Source organism: Talpa occidentalis, unplaced genomic scaffold (assembly GCF_014898055.3).
Source record: "Talpa occidentalis isolate TD23 unplaced genomic scaffold, MPIMG_talOcc4v2.1, whole genome shotgun sequence".
Lineage (NCBI taxonomy): Eukaryota > Metazoa > Chordata > Mammalia > Eulipotyphla > Talpidae > Talpa > Talpa occidentalis.
In genome coordinates, this window is record NW_026555331.1 from 18,663,203 (window position 1) to 18,678,957 (window position 15,755).

The 15,755-nt window shown below is 43.6% G+C and overlaps 1 protein-coding gene across 1 annotated transcript in view; it reads left to right on the forward strand.

Moving 5' to 3' along the window:
* EXT1 (exostosin glycosyltransferase 1) overlaps positions 1-15,755 on the forward strand; it is a 268,860-nt gene that overhangs the window by 164,637 nt on the left and 88,468 nt on the right. The gene's annotated exons all lie outside the window — the stretch shown is intronic.

A 15,755-nucleotide genomic window follows, 5' to 3' on the forward strand; every position in this document is an offset into this window, starting at 1 on the left:
AATGCTTTCTGAGGCAGTTGAAAAAAAAATTTGAATGTTGAATATATGCAAACATTACAATCAAGGATAATTGTTGTGTCTGTATGCTCCGACTCTCATTTCGCTCTCTCTTTTTCATCTTCTCTTGTACCCTATAAGAATATGATCGGAGATGCAGAAATCGAATTTGCATTTGTATAAATAATGCCCAAGCTGTTTGGAGGAAGGGCTCCCTGTCTAGGGCACATGTTTGAAGACGGTATTTTTGGCCTCAAATCTGGGTTTAGTTTTAGACAACAGAAATCCTGCCTTCCAGTTGTGTGGACTTCAGAGTTCACTTGGCACCTTGATATCCAGTCCCTCGTTTGATCTTCACTCTAACCCCATGAGCTTGGCCGAATGGGCATCATTATTCTCATTTTGCCAATGAGGAAATGACAGTCTGAAGAAAGCATCCAGATTAGAGATTTCCAGGCAATGTTTATAATGACATCCTTCCCTAAAATTGCAGTAGCTATCAAGCATATGCGCAGGTTGCTGTTTCCTCCTTTTGGCACGGGATGCCTTTTATGTATCTCGCTGGGTCTGTCTCTGAGCGGTCTCATGAGACTTAATGAGTAGGCTCTGTAAGGTGCACAGGGTCCTCAGATGAAAGAAGCACCTGTTAGTATTTATCATGAAAGGAGCAGGGTCTCTTGAGTAGCTGGGCCCTTGTTGTTGCTGACATTGGCTAGTGGAGTTTCTGGCTCTTGGGCTTTGCTGAAGCTTTTAGTCGTCACAGTTGTCAGGAGATGTACCCCACAGGGATATTACTTTCTATACTCTAAGTGCTTTTATAAAACAGAAGGAAAATAGGAATCACCTTGCGATGTAAAATGCTCAAGGAGGACCCATGTTCTGCAAATGTAAAGATTCTAGTTTGTTCTGAAATGCACATCTCCCATGTTTTAGGGGTGCCTTCGATTTATGCTGCTGGCGGGGTCATCTTTCATCAGTTGGAGGAGCAGACCAGGTGTAGCTAGGGCTCTATTCATGCCCATGATCCCAGCACTGCTGTGGATAAGTTATCTTAATAACCAGAGGTCTGTTTCCTCCTCCCTCAGGTCATCCCTCAGATAATAATGCTGACCTACTTCCCCAGGCACAGAGGCAAGGTGTGAACACAAACATTCTTTCCTGCTTCCCAAGGAGTTTTGTATAATGATCATTTTCCAACTTCTTTTCTTGATTCAGTAAAAATGTTGCCTCTATTTAGGCGCTAATACAAGAGAAGAACCCTCTAGACTGGGAGTTTAAAATGTGTTATTAATTGATGAGTAATTGTACCATTAAAATTTCACTGTTGATACTGCTAAAATACGGAAGTTTCTTCTATTCTCTATTTTACTCTTTTACCTCAAGTCTCACTTTCTTCTCATCCTTCTCATCTCCCTCACCTTATCCACTGTCAGCATTATATGGAGTGGTTTTTCCCCCTCATTTTAATCTGACAAAAATAAACCAGAATTAAAAAATTCTTCTCGATATGTATTAAGTATGTAAAACCCACATGTGGTGTTCATAAACTATTTCAGCTGACCTTCTAAACAACAGAGTCACTTTAACATGTTTTATAATTTGGACTTGAAATATGCACTGAGTGGTTATCTCTTAAAAAGTCGGTCGCCATGTTAATTTTCACTTTAATGAGCATGAAAATAAAGAGAAGTTCTATTTTATTATTTTTCTATAAAGGTGCTTTCTTGGTTTTCCAAAGATATGAGGCAAAAACAAGGGTCTCGCCCACAGTGGAAGCAGGTACAATTGAATTTACCAAACCTGTGGATTTCCCCCCAAGAACTTTTTAGGTGGGTCACTTAGGGAAACTGGTCTATGGCGAATGTTCTCGTATTCTGCTCCTACCATGTATCTGATGCGTCATGTCACTGATTATTCACATGAGTGATAAGATACTCCTAAACCTGGCAGTTTAAAATGACAGTTTATGGGCCTCCCTGGTGGCGACGAGGTTAAGCACCGCACTATGAAGCAATCTGCAGCCTCTGCAGCATGAGTTCAATCCCCAGCCAGCCAGGGAGCAACCCACATGGTGCAGCAGACCTCTCCTGTCTCGCCTGCTGCTCCCCTCAGCAGTGTATTTCAGTCTGCCTGCCTGTTCTGGCCCCCACTCTATCTCTGGTGAATCCTCTCACCCCCTGCACTTCTGGCCTGTGCCCCAGCTCTTGTATGCATAAATAAATAAATCTTTAAAAAAACAAAAACAAAAACAACAGTTTATGAATTCTCAGGATTCTGTGTGTTGCGTGGTGGTTTATCTGCTTCATGTGATCGCTCATGTGGCCCCTCTCCAGGGGCATCTTGGCTCACCTCCATGCAGAGAGTTCTCCCCCATCAGGAGAACTTGACTCCTTTACAACACGGCAGCTGGCCTGAAGGGGTAGTTTCCTAGAGGGCAACCATAGAAGGGCCAGACCACTCAGGGCTACACTCAGCACTGCCGTTGTCACATCTGCTGGTTCAGTCAGGTCACACAGCCAGCCCAGTTTCAAGGAGATGGGGGATAGGCTTCACTTCTGAAGGGGGACGCAGCCTGCACACTCAGGGCAGGGAGGAATCAATGGACGCATCCCTGGAGAGGACCACGTACACTGACTGCAGCGTAGCATGGTCCTTACTGCATACACGGCACCCTGCTGCCAGGTGAAATGATGGCTGGAGTCCCTTTGGGGCAGGGCCTGGCATGGTGCCTGGGACACGGTAGAAGCTCACTCTCTGGCATTTAAGAAAGCTGAGTATAATGTAAATCTTATGAAGGCATATTGCTGGGAACCAGAAAATACCAACTTCACAACTATCCTAGTGTTCTCTTTTGTTCTGCCATCTCATGCTGTTTAAAACTGCATTGTAGGAGGCTTTGCCTCTCAGAAAGGAAGTCATTTGGCTGATGGCTGTGCTAACTAGTGGCTTAGTAGCCTTCCTGGAAGGGCACAGGGCTCCCCATAGTCATGTCCTCTGTGGCAGGGTCCTGGCTGCCAACCCCCAATTGTGTGCTGACCGAGCCTTGGAAGGGCACAGAACACACATTGGGTAAGTAGGTGAGGGACAGTGAGTGTGTGTAGAGAAATCAGGGAATGTAGGTCCCATGCCCAACAATACCATGCTGCCAGGCCCTCTGGGATGGGGTATCTGAGTGCTGGGAAAGGTGCCCGCTTATCTCCTGTCCTGTCTAACCTACAGAGACCTTCTAAAGGGACGGATGAGGACACCAGGACTAGACACACATGGCAGTGTTTCAGTCCTTCAGCAGAACTTTGGGTCTTGCCACTGTCCCGCTCACTCTGTTTGATGACCAGTAGGCCATTGTAAGGGCAGGAACGGGCACAGTGCAGGTTTTCTGATCCCATGCAGATCGGGTAAAGGAGGAGTCAGAGTCCTCAGTAGTTTTGCAGGTTTTTTATTTGGGGTTCACCAGGCATATGGCAGGCAGGGGTGCTGGCTGGGGGCTGGGAGGCTGGCAGGCCTCCCAGCCCCCAGCAAGTCTTCACTCTATCTGGGCTCTCTGGCGTTCTCTGCTTCTGCTTCGGCTTCTCCTTCAGGTTCTGCTGCTGCTGGCTGGGGCTGCTGGAGTCCCCCCCGTGACGCTGCCCTTAAAAGCACAGTCTTAGCTCAGCTGAATCCCATCTACCTATGCCCACACCCTACTCCAGGTGCCCGCCATCAGGCATGCATTCAGGACAAGGATCCATCATCTATCCTGATGGCGGAAGGGCAGAAAAGCCTGATATTTTCTTTACCCTACAGTCCACCCCCTCAGGGTTTTCTGCCATACAGTCTATACATATATATACAATTTTCTAAGCAAACAAACAATGCAGCCATGGCCCACAAAAGCAAATACATCACAATATAACAAAATACAACAGAACACAAATAAGTCCAGGCAGGGCACCAACTTAGTGCAAAAGACAATTATTGGTACCAGCAGATGAGCCACCAAATCTGCTGCCGAAGGCACTGCTTGTATGAGGGAGGGGAAATCACACACGGCATCTGCTATAACACACCAGGAGCCGTCAGGCTTCCTGGCCTTCTCTGGCTGTAGTCTCGGCTACAAGGCACACACAGCATCCACCCCCGGGATGCACTCACTCTGGGATTGGCAATTTTATTCTGTTGGGGGTAATCGCCAACCCTCAGGGTTTCTGTCTGCAGTCGCTCCAACACTCGGCCTTCATGGCCACCCATGCGACTCGCAGACCCCTGCACTCAGGCCAACCCACTGCACAAGCACATGGGTCGGGGATCCAAACTCTGCATTCGGCTTGGGCTCCACCCCAAGCCACATTCCCCACCCGTCCCCCAAGGACAGGTTCCTCAGCTCCTCACCCTCACTCAAGAATGAGCAGGGCATCACCCATAGGTGATTTTACGAGACTCACAGGGCTTCAGCATACCCAGGCTGCTTAACAGCCGCTTTAGGGCTTCTCAACTTAGCATCAGTACCAGCTTTTGCTGCCTTAGTTGGCTTTTCTCCTCCACCTGGCTGCTGGGCATGCACAGGCTGCTTTTGGCCATCAAGGCCCACTGGCCACCCCCAGATTCTCAAAAAATAAACATAACCTGCTAAGGTCCTCCGCCTTCTGGCAGGATTGTCAGTCCAGGTTTATCCGTCCATGTCCATTGGCCTCTCCCTGCGTCAGCAGCGGCCTGCTGCCTCAGGGGTCGTTGGCTGGTCCTTTCCAGTGTCGTTGCCTGGTCCTTTCCGGTGTCGTTGGCTGGTCCTCTCGGGCATCTCCTCCATGCGAGGTCTCGTCCCACAGCTCCAGAACGAATCCACCTTCTGTGCCGCCATGGTGCCTCCAGCATCATCACAGTCAAACACAGTCTGTTCTCCTTAGTCCCTCCAGGTCTTCGGAGGGCTCCAATACCCGTCTACATGGATCCTGCCGACTACGCCAATTGTAAGGGCAGGAACGGGCACAGTGCAGGTTTTCTGATCCCATGCAGATCGGGTAAAGGAGGAGTCAGAGTCCTCAGTAGTTTTGCAGGTTTTTTATTTGGGGTTCACCAGGCATATGGCAGGCAGGGGTGCTGGCTGGGGGGCTGGGAGGCTGGCAGGCCTCCCAGCCCCCAGCAAGTCTTCACTCTATCTGGGCTCTCTGGCGTTCTCTGCTTCTGCTTCGGCTTCTCCTTCAGGTTCTGCTGCTGCTGGCTGGGGCTGCTGGAGTCCCCCCCGTGACGCTGCCCTTAAAAGCACAGTCTTAGCTCAGCTGAATCCCATCTACCTATGCCCACACCCTACTCCAGGTGCCCGCCATCAGGCATGCATTCAGGACAAGGATCCATCATCTATCCTGATGGCGGAAGGGCAGAAAAGCCTGATATTTTCTTTACCCTACAGCCATCCACCTCAAATTTCTGATGAGAATTGTATGAAAGCATATTAGCAATGAAAATATTGAAGAAGCATAAGTGACTTTTAGATTTTCCTACGAGCTGTGAGGATGAAGATACAGAAAAGGCTGCAGCTACTATGAAAAGATGTCCTGTGTGTGGTGGTAGCTTCAAGGAGATGCTTTTCTTCCTCTCCTTTGGTTTACTTTCCAGCATTATTGGTGGTTAGTTTTACTATTTCAGTGGTATCCCGCAAGAAGGGGTTGGTTTTGATAGGTTTCTTGAATCATGTGTGTCCTCTTTGGTCTGTGATGTTCCAAATGCATTAATAACATTTAGACAGAAACTTGCATGCCTAAAAGTCCCAAATTCAAGCTTCGATTCTTAGTCATTTTTAACATCTCTTTAATTCCTCATGCCATTTTAATTATGTGCATATAGTCAACCCAGAATTGAAGGCGCAGAACAGGTGCAGACCTCCAACCTGAGAAATACTTACCTCTTAAAGAGAAAGAAGAGGCCCATCTGGGTTTCCTGGGAAGGATGTAGAGAGTGTGTGTGTGTGTGTGTGCGCGCGCGCGCCCATGCTTGTATAGGCATGCAAAAGTGCTGGTGCCCTGGAGACCAGTATTAGAATTACTCTGACCTAAAAATGCACTTTAGATTTTAACACCTTCAGGAGGAGAGAGAGAAAACATTTGCAATGTGGAATTATCAGTCCCATTACTGTCCAGGTGTCAAGGAAATGAAGCTTTTCTATTACAAGATTGTCGTAAATCACACTGGAGGATGACAGCCTCGTTAACATGGGTAAAGTTACTGTAATTTAAGTATAAATAACTTTTCCATGTCAGGGCGTAGTATCTTTCAGTCCCTCCAGAATAACGTCTTTTCCATGAAACAAAGTGGGGGGTAAAAAAGCAGCTTGTATCAAATTAAACCATAAAGACCAGGGTTTCTTGCTATAAAACAGGTTTGCCATGGCCCACAACACCTCTGCTTTGTAGTTTCAGATTTTTAAGTTCAGCCAGAGTGGAATAATTCAGGCCTTATCTCAAGTAGTGACTTGATATATTGTTGGCTTTGATATATAAATTGACCGGGAACCAGCTCAGGGCCAGACGAGGTAAGGATCCCCCTGGTGTTCTCTGAAAAAGAGCTGGGTTGGATGAATAGTGTCCATTCTTGATTTTGTGCTTAATAACAGCCCTGGGGATTTTCCATGTGGCTGAAGAAGGGGAGATTTTGCCCAGTGACCCTGGCGTAGTGGGGGCATCTGTGAGCCCCTGGAAGGGTCATCAAGCACTGAGGTCCCTGGGATCGGAGGGGCCCAGCTCACTAGGAGGCAGTCCCTGGGGACTGATGTCCTGATGAGGGTGCAGGCAAACAAGGGGACTAGGGCCCTGTGTGGGCAGGGACCCCGTGGCTGGCCTTTCCACACCTTCTGACAAATGCTGTGGTTGTGACACCTGGCATCTATTTGGTCCATCTCTCATGATCATCTTCCTGGTGTTTTTAGCAGCAGAGATACCCATTTTCATATATTTAAGTAAATTCTGGGAAATTTTTTTCGTGAGATGGTTTTGACTTTGGGATGTCGTATGCTTTCTGGTGGCTATGGTGGATCGTGGTTGATGATTCACTGGTGGCGTCAGGATCTTGTCTAGCCAGAATAAACTTATGCACTTTGCTATTCCACTTTGGCCTCTGCATCCCTGCAGTTGAGGGTGGATGTGGTGAAGGGGGAAGTGAAAGCACAAGATGAGGATCCTCTCTGACCCCAGTTTTCTCTTCACTAAATGAGGTTCCTGAAATGAATCATTTCCAAGATCTCTTCCAGCCCCAAAGGAGGACTATTTTTTTCTTTTAAATCATTTTTAAATATAAAATATAAATTATTTTTTAAATAAAATATCAGTATTTGTTGAAATAACTAAGAGTAAGGAAATAAATGAAAGTGAAAGATGTGTCTCTTCCTTAAGCCCCACTACACAATTTTAAGGGGAAATCTCTGGATTTGCAAATTATCTTGGGCCTCCCTGGTGGTACAGGGAGGGTTGAAGTCTCAGCATTATCAAGCTGTCACCAGCCACTGCAGCATGAGTTCGATCCCTGGCCAGGGAGCTAACCCACATGGTGCAGCAGACCTCTCCTTACTCGCCTGCTGCTCCCCTCAGCAGTGTAGTTCAGTAGGTCTGCCTGTTGTGCTCCCTATCTCTCTCTGGTGATTCCTCTACCCACCCCACCTTTAGCCTAAACCCCAGTTCTTCTATACATAAATAAATAAAAATAAATGTTAAAAAAAAAAAGGAATTGTCACACTGAATCTCTAGTGATACCAACTAGTAGCCCTATAAGGTTTTTTTTTTAAATCTTTTTTTTTTAAAGAGGCATGTATTTTTATTTTTATTTATGATTTATTTATTTGTTTGTTTGTTCTGTTTATACAAGCACTGGATACAGTCAGAAGCGCGGGAGGGTGAGGGAATTCACCCCAGCCAGAGCGGGGAGCAGAGCAGGCAGAAGGACCGAAGTACACTGCTGACGGGAGCAGCGGGCGGCAGGAGAGGTCTGCGCGCCATGTGGGACCCTCCTCCAGTGGCCAGGGAGCAGCCGGGGATCGAACCGGCGCCGCAGAGGCTGCGGGCAGCTCCGCAACCCAGCGCTCAACCGCTGCGCCACCGGGGAGGCCCCCCTATAAGGTTTTCTACACCACACTCTGAGTGTGCTCCACCCTGGAAGCCAATCCCAGGGAAGGGATCTTCGTTTTGGTTTGGTCTCTGTCTTGTGAGTCAGTAATAGTTGTTGGTAAGAATGTCTCTTGTGTCTGCATTTGGCTGGGTGTCCTTGTTTCTTTTTCATGCATTTACAAAACAGCTCTTTCCTTTCTTCTCCACCCTTCCCCTTTTCCTTTGCTCTTCTGCATTTCTATAGGAATGTCTGAAATAGGACCCAACACTTGTGAGAGAGAATGATGGCATTGGACTATCACTGTTTTTAAAAAATATAACTGTTCTCTTAGGCAAAACCCACAAATATTAATTGAGTCCTTGGTTTTTAGAAGACATCAATCTGGGCACTAGAATGAGGTGTGACATGGTGGTATATGCTGACTGGTCTGCTCTGGTCAAATTGAAGGCTGAGTGAGGGTTCTGGGGGACCTGGAACCTGGTCCTCTTTGCTCAGTTGAGAAGAAGAAACAGACATTAAAGAGAATGCTTTGTGCCAGTTCTGCAGAAAGCGTATGAGAAATGTCAAATGTGGATCCACCACTGGCTTCCCCCACAAGCCTGATTTCCCAAGAGGATTTCCTCTTTGCTCTTGGTTCTTGATTTGTTTTTTGTTGGAATTTGAAGTGTTTGTTGATTTTTTGTTGTGCGTGGCCATGATTGCCAGTTGCAGACTTTTGCTCCTTGTGAGTGCTTCATTTGTGGTAGTTGGACCCAATTCCTCATTGCACATGGAATCTGAACCGGCCATTCAGGCTGAGTGAGCTGCATCTCTCAGGTTACTGTGGTTGGAGTAATTGTGTTTCAGAGTCTCTGCATTTTGAGAACTTCTTTCTGACTATCCCATGGAGACCAGGAGATAGGACAGCCTGGCCTCAGTTGTAAGGTTCACTTGGGGTTCATCTAATCTATAAGCTTTGACTCCCATTGGCTTAATCACACAATTGGGGAAATATAATCATGGAAGAACTGTGCTACCACTGGAGAAAGTACCCCCAGCACTCAGAGTTACTATTATCATTATAATTATTAGTGCTGTTGTTCCCATTCCCATTGTATTCATAAGGATGATACCTATTGTAGTGATAGAGGAGATGGTTTGGAGGGAACAAGGAGCCAATCAGCCTTGGAATCTTGGAGCCAGAAGTTATCATTGGGCAATTTAATTCCAGAATCCAAACTTTGATCCCTCTAGCATCCTACATCCCTTCAGATTTGGGCCTCAGGAGCCTGTTCTTATTCCTTTACATGTCCCAGTAGCACCGCACTATTCCTCCTACACACACACACGCACACAGCTCTGACTGTCCAGTCCAGGATCTTGTGGTTCTTGCCATGGTCTTGTAGAAAGAGTTATCAAGATGGAGTCAAAATACTTGGTTAAGTTACTAGACTTTTCTGAACCTTGTTCAGCTCTGTGAGGGCAATGATACTTGGTGAGGTTGTGGGGATTGTTCATTGGATAACATACATGAAGCATGACGGACTCACAGACTTGACTCTCACTTCATTTCCTTTCCTTTACCTTTCCCTCCATGAATTTTCCTCCCTCCCTATCTGTATTTCCTGATTTTCTTTCTTGCAGTCCCAAATAGTTCAGTGTCTATTGCCAGGCTGTAGTTCCAGCTGTAAAAAAGCAGAGCTGGGTGTGTATATAGCAGTAAAGCTCCCAGTGTGAGCTTGCTGTGTTTGTAAACTGTGCTCAGAGTCCACAGCAGACTGACTTCCCTGCTTTCTCAGAGGAAGGAGATCCTGCCTCCACACAAATGCATCCCAGGAGGAGGTGACCAGCTACTGGGAAACACTCTTGTTCTGAGACCTCTTTCTTCTGGGAATGATCTTATTTTCTTCAGCAGTTCCTCTTGACCTGCCAACCCTTTACCTGTGTGGTCTAGCAGGAGCCTGTGAAAGAATGGCTCCTCTCTCCCGCGTGTGACTATGGAGACACCTTCCTTGGCGGAAATGGAACACAGACCATGCTCATCAGGGGGAAAGCATGTTAGGCCCCTTCCTGGATCTATGTCAGTTAATTCATTTATAGGCTTTTCTCCAGCAGGAGTTTCCAGGAAAGGAAAGTAATCTGAGAAATGGTGACAATGAATGAATGGCAACAAATGAATAAGCTTCCATCTGTGATTATTTTTCTCTTTTGCAATCACTAACAACATAAAGTTATAAACTCAATGAATAAAAATAGTAAGTTAATAAAGCTATAAATCAACAATTCTGATAGTAAATCAGCCTTTTAAACTTTTCATTTTGAAATTTTATGTTTACAGAGATGTTCCTAAAATAGTATGTTTCTTTAGACCATTGAATCAGCTTTTCCCTAAAGTTGACATTACATAATCATTGCATAATTATTCAAAGTAAGAAATTAGCATTGGTGCAATACTATTAATTAAGCTACAGACTTTGCTTGCATTCAATTAGTTTCTTTACTGTTTTTCTTTCCAAGATCCAATCCAGGATCCACATGTATCTCCTTAGTCTCCTGCCTGTGACAGTCCTCAGTCTTAGCTCCTGTAATATTGATGATAATTACTCAATGTAATGCTCCTTTTCAGACCCAATCTATAACTTAATAGTCACCATTATCATACTGTAGTTATTTTTTTCAGTTTGCATCCCAGTATAAGAAAACGAGGAGTGTGGGCTGCTAGTTCATTATCCAAGCTCCTACATCATCTAAGCCCTTCCTCCTTGACCAAAATGTTGTTACGGGACATGTGGGTGAGATCCGTGAGAGCGGATATGTCCCTAAGCCTAGAACCATGCCTGGCATCTGAGAAATAGCTCAATAAATATCTATTGATGGAGGGAGTACATTTTTCTGAAAGAAAGATGGTTATAGGGAAGAGGAATGCTGTCCTTACCTTTTTTCTCGAGCAGTTGAGAAGAAATCTTTCCTGGGTCACCCAGTCAACAGGAATTTATTGGAAGTCACTGTGGTGCTTGACAACATAATAGCACTTTAGTTAAAACTGCCTCACCCCCCTGTTTTTTTCCTGTTTAACTTGAATGGTGTAAGGGACAGACAGCAAGAAAGATGAGCTGTCCAAAGACCTTTTTTTTTTTTTTTTTTTCTCTTTTATTGTGGTATTTATTGTTGTGTTTTCATTGCACTTGTGACATGATTTGAGAGTGAATCTATAGCAGAATATTAGTGAAATCTTCACTTATTTAGGGATCAACATAAAGAAGTGTGAATAGATTTGGTAGCTAGATTAATGAATGTAGATATGAGCGATGCTTTTTTCTTTGAAGAATATTCCAGTGGTAAATTTTGGGGACTTGGGCATGTCATAATAATTATAGTAATAATAATACTTAGATGTTTATTAGGTTTTTATTAGGTAATAGACACTATTCTAAGTTTGATACATAAACTCTAATACTTTCAAAAATTTTGATGGAAAGGTACTATTGGTAACCCTACTTATATATAAGGAAAAATTGGATATAAAGGAGGAAGTACTATGGACTATGTAGCTTTTCTCCTACCAAGAAAGATAACCTGAAATGTAGCATCTTATCACCATTTTTAGGTCTGCTGGAAATGTCAAGGTTTTTAAACACATAGACAGGCTCTTGATAGAGTATTATCTAAGCTTTAATTTTCCAGTTTAAAAAGTATAACTTTTTTTTTAATCCATAGCAGTAAAATATTCCTCTAATAGTTAATTTGTTCCTTAATATAAAGCAAATTTAATATATCATTCTTTTATACATAGGGAATAAAGGTCTTTGTATGAATTTGGTCTTGTTTAATTTACTGAAAGGTAACTTAGAGATTCTGGATCAGAATGTGGAGGAGACTCAGCTTTTGGTTGTAAAACTTTTTGGAAGGTTCTTCACATTTTCACTGGGTTCCACATTCTTATAATAGAAAACAATGCTTTGAAGAGAGAGCTACAAAAATTAACAACTGCATCATATTTTCTACTTATTGATTATAGAATTAGTAAAGATTAATGTTATTATTTTAATTTTTTTTTTAATAAATTTTATTGTTATATTCCCCATACAATTGCAGCCCCCCCATTCTGACCCCAATCCCTCCCCTCCCACCCCCGCCCCCCTAAAAGTGTCTCTGGTTCATAGTTTTTTGTTGATTTTGATTTTCACTTTCTTATAGTTATTCATTTTCCTGGTCCCTTATTTAAGTTTTCTAGATTCCTGCTATGAGTGAGACCATCCGGTATTTTTCTTTTTCTTTTAGGCTTATTTCGCTGAGCATGATCCCTTCCAGCGCCATCCATGTTGCTGCAAATTGCATGTGCTTATCTTTTTTGAATGCTGAGTAATATTCCATGGTATATATGTACCACATCTTCTTGATCCAGTCATCTATTTTTGGGCATTTGGGTTGTTTCCAAAGCTTAGCTATTGTAAACAGTGCTGCTATAAACATAGGGGTGCAGGTGTTCTTTGGAATTGATGTTTCTGTGTCCTTTGGGTAAATACCTAGGAGTGGAATTGCTGGATCATATGGAAGCTCTATGTTTAGTAGGTCCAGAAATCTCCATACAGCTTTCCACAGTGGTTGGACCAGTTTGCACTCCCACCAACAGTGCAGAAGAGTTCCTTTTTCTCCACACCCTCGCCAACATTTGTTGTTGCTAGTTTTTTTAATATGTGCCATTCTCACTGGTGTAAGATGGTATCTCATGGTAGTTTTGATTTGCATTTCCCTGATGACAAGTGATGTTGAACATTTTTTCATATGCCTGTTGGCCATTTGCATTTCCTCTTCAGAGAAGTTTCTTTTAAGCTCTTCTGCCCATTTTTTGACTGGATTATTTTCTTTGTTGTTGTTGAGTCTCATCAGCTCTTTGCAGATTTTTGTGATCAGTCCTTTATCATTAGTGTTGGGTGCAAAAATGTTCTCCCAGTTGGTGGGGTTTCTCTTTGTTTTTGTTATTGTCTCTTTTGCTGTGCAAAAGCTCTTTAATTTGATGTAGTCCCAGCTGTTTATCTTTGCCTTCACTATCACTGCTTTGGGTGATGTGTCTGTAAAGATGTCTTTGATGTGCAATCAACTCAAAATGGATTAAAGAACTAGACATAAGACCTGAAACCATAAAATATATAGAAGGAAATATAGCCAAAGACCTTTTTTAATGTCAGCTCAGCCACTAAGGCCTTTGGGATGCTTCCTCATTGAGACACTCCCATCCCATTAAAGGTGTTACAGGACATCTCTTTCCCAAATATTTGGAGTAGGGTTAGTCTTTGAAGGATCATAAACTCCCTTGGTTTAAACACATTTCTATCACTTCTGATAGCTCCATTTTTACTCCACTGTCACAGGAGTGGTCTAGGGCTGAAGGGCCTTTAGCAGCAGATCCAAAGAAAGGAGGTACCTTCCAGCATCTGCATATCCACCAGCTGAACAAAAGGGCCTCAGTTTCCTTTCCTCAGGCAAGTGCGATCTAGATGGAGAGCAGGGCAGGCTTTCATTGTTTAAATTTTTTTGAAATAAAGTTTATATAGCCAACTTATTAGGCATGATTTGCAGAGGCTGCTGTAGATAAGCCTGCTATACTGACTAGACCTGAACAAAACAAACAGTAGTGACTGTTACCAACCAAGAAATACCAGATAGAGGGCCTCCCCAGGGACACAGTGGTTGAACGATGGGTTGTGAAGCTGCCCGCAGCCTCTGCAGCACCGATTCGATCCCCGGCCGCCAGGCAAGGATCCCACATGGCACGCAGACCTCTCCTGGTGCCCGCTGCTCCCCTCAGCAGAGTACTTTGTCAGTCTGCCTGTTCTTCTCTCCCCTCTGGTTCAGGTGGATTCTCTCACCCTCCCGCGCTTCTGATTGTACCCAGTGCTTGTATAAATAAATAAATAAATCTTTAAAAAAATAATACCAAATAGGATCCTTCAAATGCAATTAGAAATAGAAAACTTTTCCATTTCAAAAAGTAAATAAATAAAACCAACTCCTAGCCAGGTGCTGTCTTTATTGTGATGTTAGTCCATTTTAGGGATGAGAATGTTGGATTTTAAGGAAATGGTGCAACAGGCAATAGAAAGAGAACCAATGTCTTTAAACAATAATAAACATGAATGTGTTGGATCCTGCTTGTGGATCAGCAGGGATTATACTTGTTTGACTCGTTGAACAGTGTGAATGATGAATGCTTTGTAAAAGGGCTTGCTTGTTTTGGGTCCCCATCTGGTTCTCTATTTGTTTCAAGGTCATGAAACATCCAAACTTGAGCTGAGCAAGAGTTCCTTGAAAAGCAGGACCAGATGTGGATCCAGGAAGCCTGGGTGTGGTCTTTCCACCTTTCTGTCACCAAGGAAACTGCTAGTGGATTGGAGGCAGCAAACATTCAGTTTCATTTCCCTGATGAGTTTTAAGCTTTTATCATTGTCTGACCCTATTGGAAAACGAAGTCTTAAGAAACTGATTTGTAAGAGATAAACAGCAGTTTTAAATCCATTTTCCCCTACCCCAGTGTCCAAAAGGTGTTCTCTTTAGGGAGCAAATAACCCCCTTCATTCTATAGTGTATAGATAAACAGTTTCTTTTCCATAAAAATAACTTGTAAGAACTCAGTATTTTAGCTTGTATGTTGCCTAAATTAGTGGAAATATAATGGTAGGTTACAATGAGCCAGGAAGATGTTTCTTTGAAGTTTAGACCTGTTTGAGAAAGAGATGTAATCCGTGTTGATAAATTGTCCCTTAGTGTTACAAAAGATGAGGAAATACGTATTTGACTTCTTCCAAAATGTTTTATAGCCAATGCTATCCTACTGTCCAAGTGGTTAAAAAAAATCCATATGAGGCTGGTATATTTTTATAGCTTGTTAAATATTTGAACTTATTAGCAAGCCAATCAGCAAACTTAATGTGTTGCTTTAAGAAGTGATACCTTCCTAATAGAGAATACTTTTGTTCTTTTGTTTCAAAAGTATGAATTTCATCAGGAAGACCTTGGAGGGATTGGCTAAATGTGGTCTCAGTAAACTTCCCAGTATATTTTATCAATTCCCATGTCCTACGGCAGAACTGGGGGCTACTAAAAACAGCCAAGGGAGAGGATGTGCTCTATTTAGCAGATCTCATTTTCCATTGTTAATAATTAATAGAGATTTTCATTTTTCAGTGTCACTACTGAAAGCACCAGGGTACTTAGCAATAAGTGATTACAGAAGGTTATGTTAAAGGAGTGGTCTTCCCACTAACAACAAAAGTCAGAAGGATGGGCAGGAAATATTATCAGAAACAGACATCATCGTGAAATGGACAGATTCTGTGGTTGTCCCAACCAAGTGCACACATGCTGGTGCTGCATACCAGAGTGAGCATTTTGTAATGTTGCAAAGCGCTAGAAAATTAGAGTGAAGACATTTGGTTGGGCTGGTTGTTCTAACTTAAGATGCTGACAATTCATTGGCACCTGTTTATGTTTGGGCAAGAATCTGGACATTAGTGGACTTTACTTTTGCTAAGCCAGCCTTGTTTGGTCTGAGAACTGTTTGGCGATGGGGGCACAGGGAAGAGGATGTCAATAGGAATTCTCTGTAGGTATATGTTACCATAAGGCACTCCCCACCCAGGCACCCAGGGTCCATTGAGTCTCCTCCTCCCTTGTGCCCCATATATCGGGGCTGCTCTGTAACACCTCCCCCT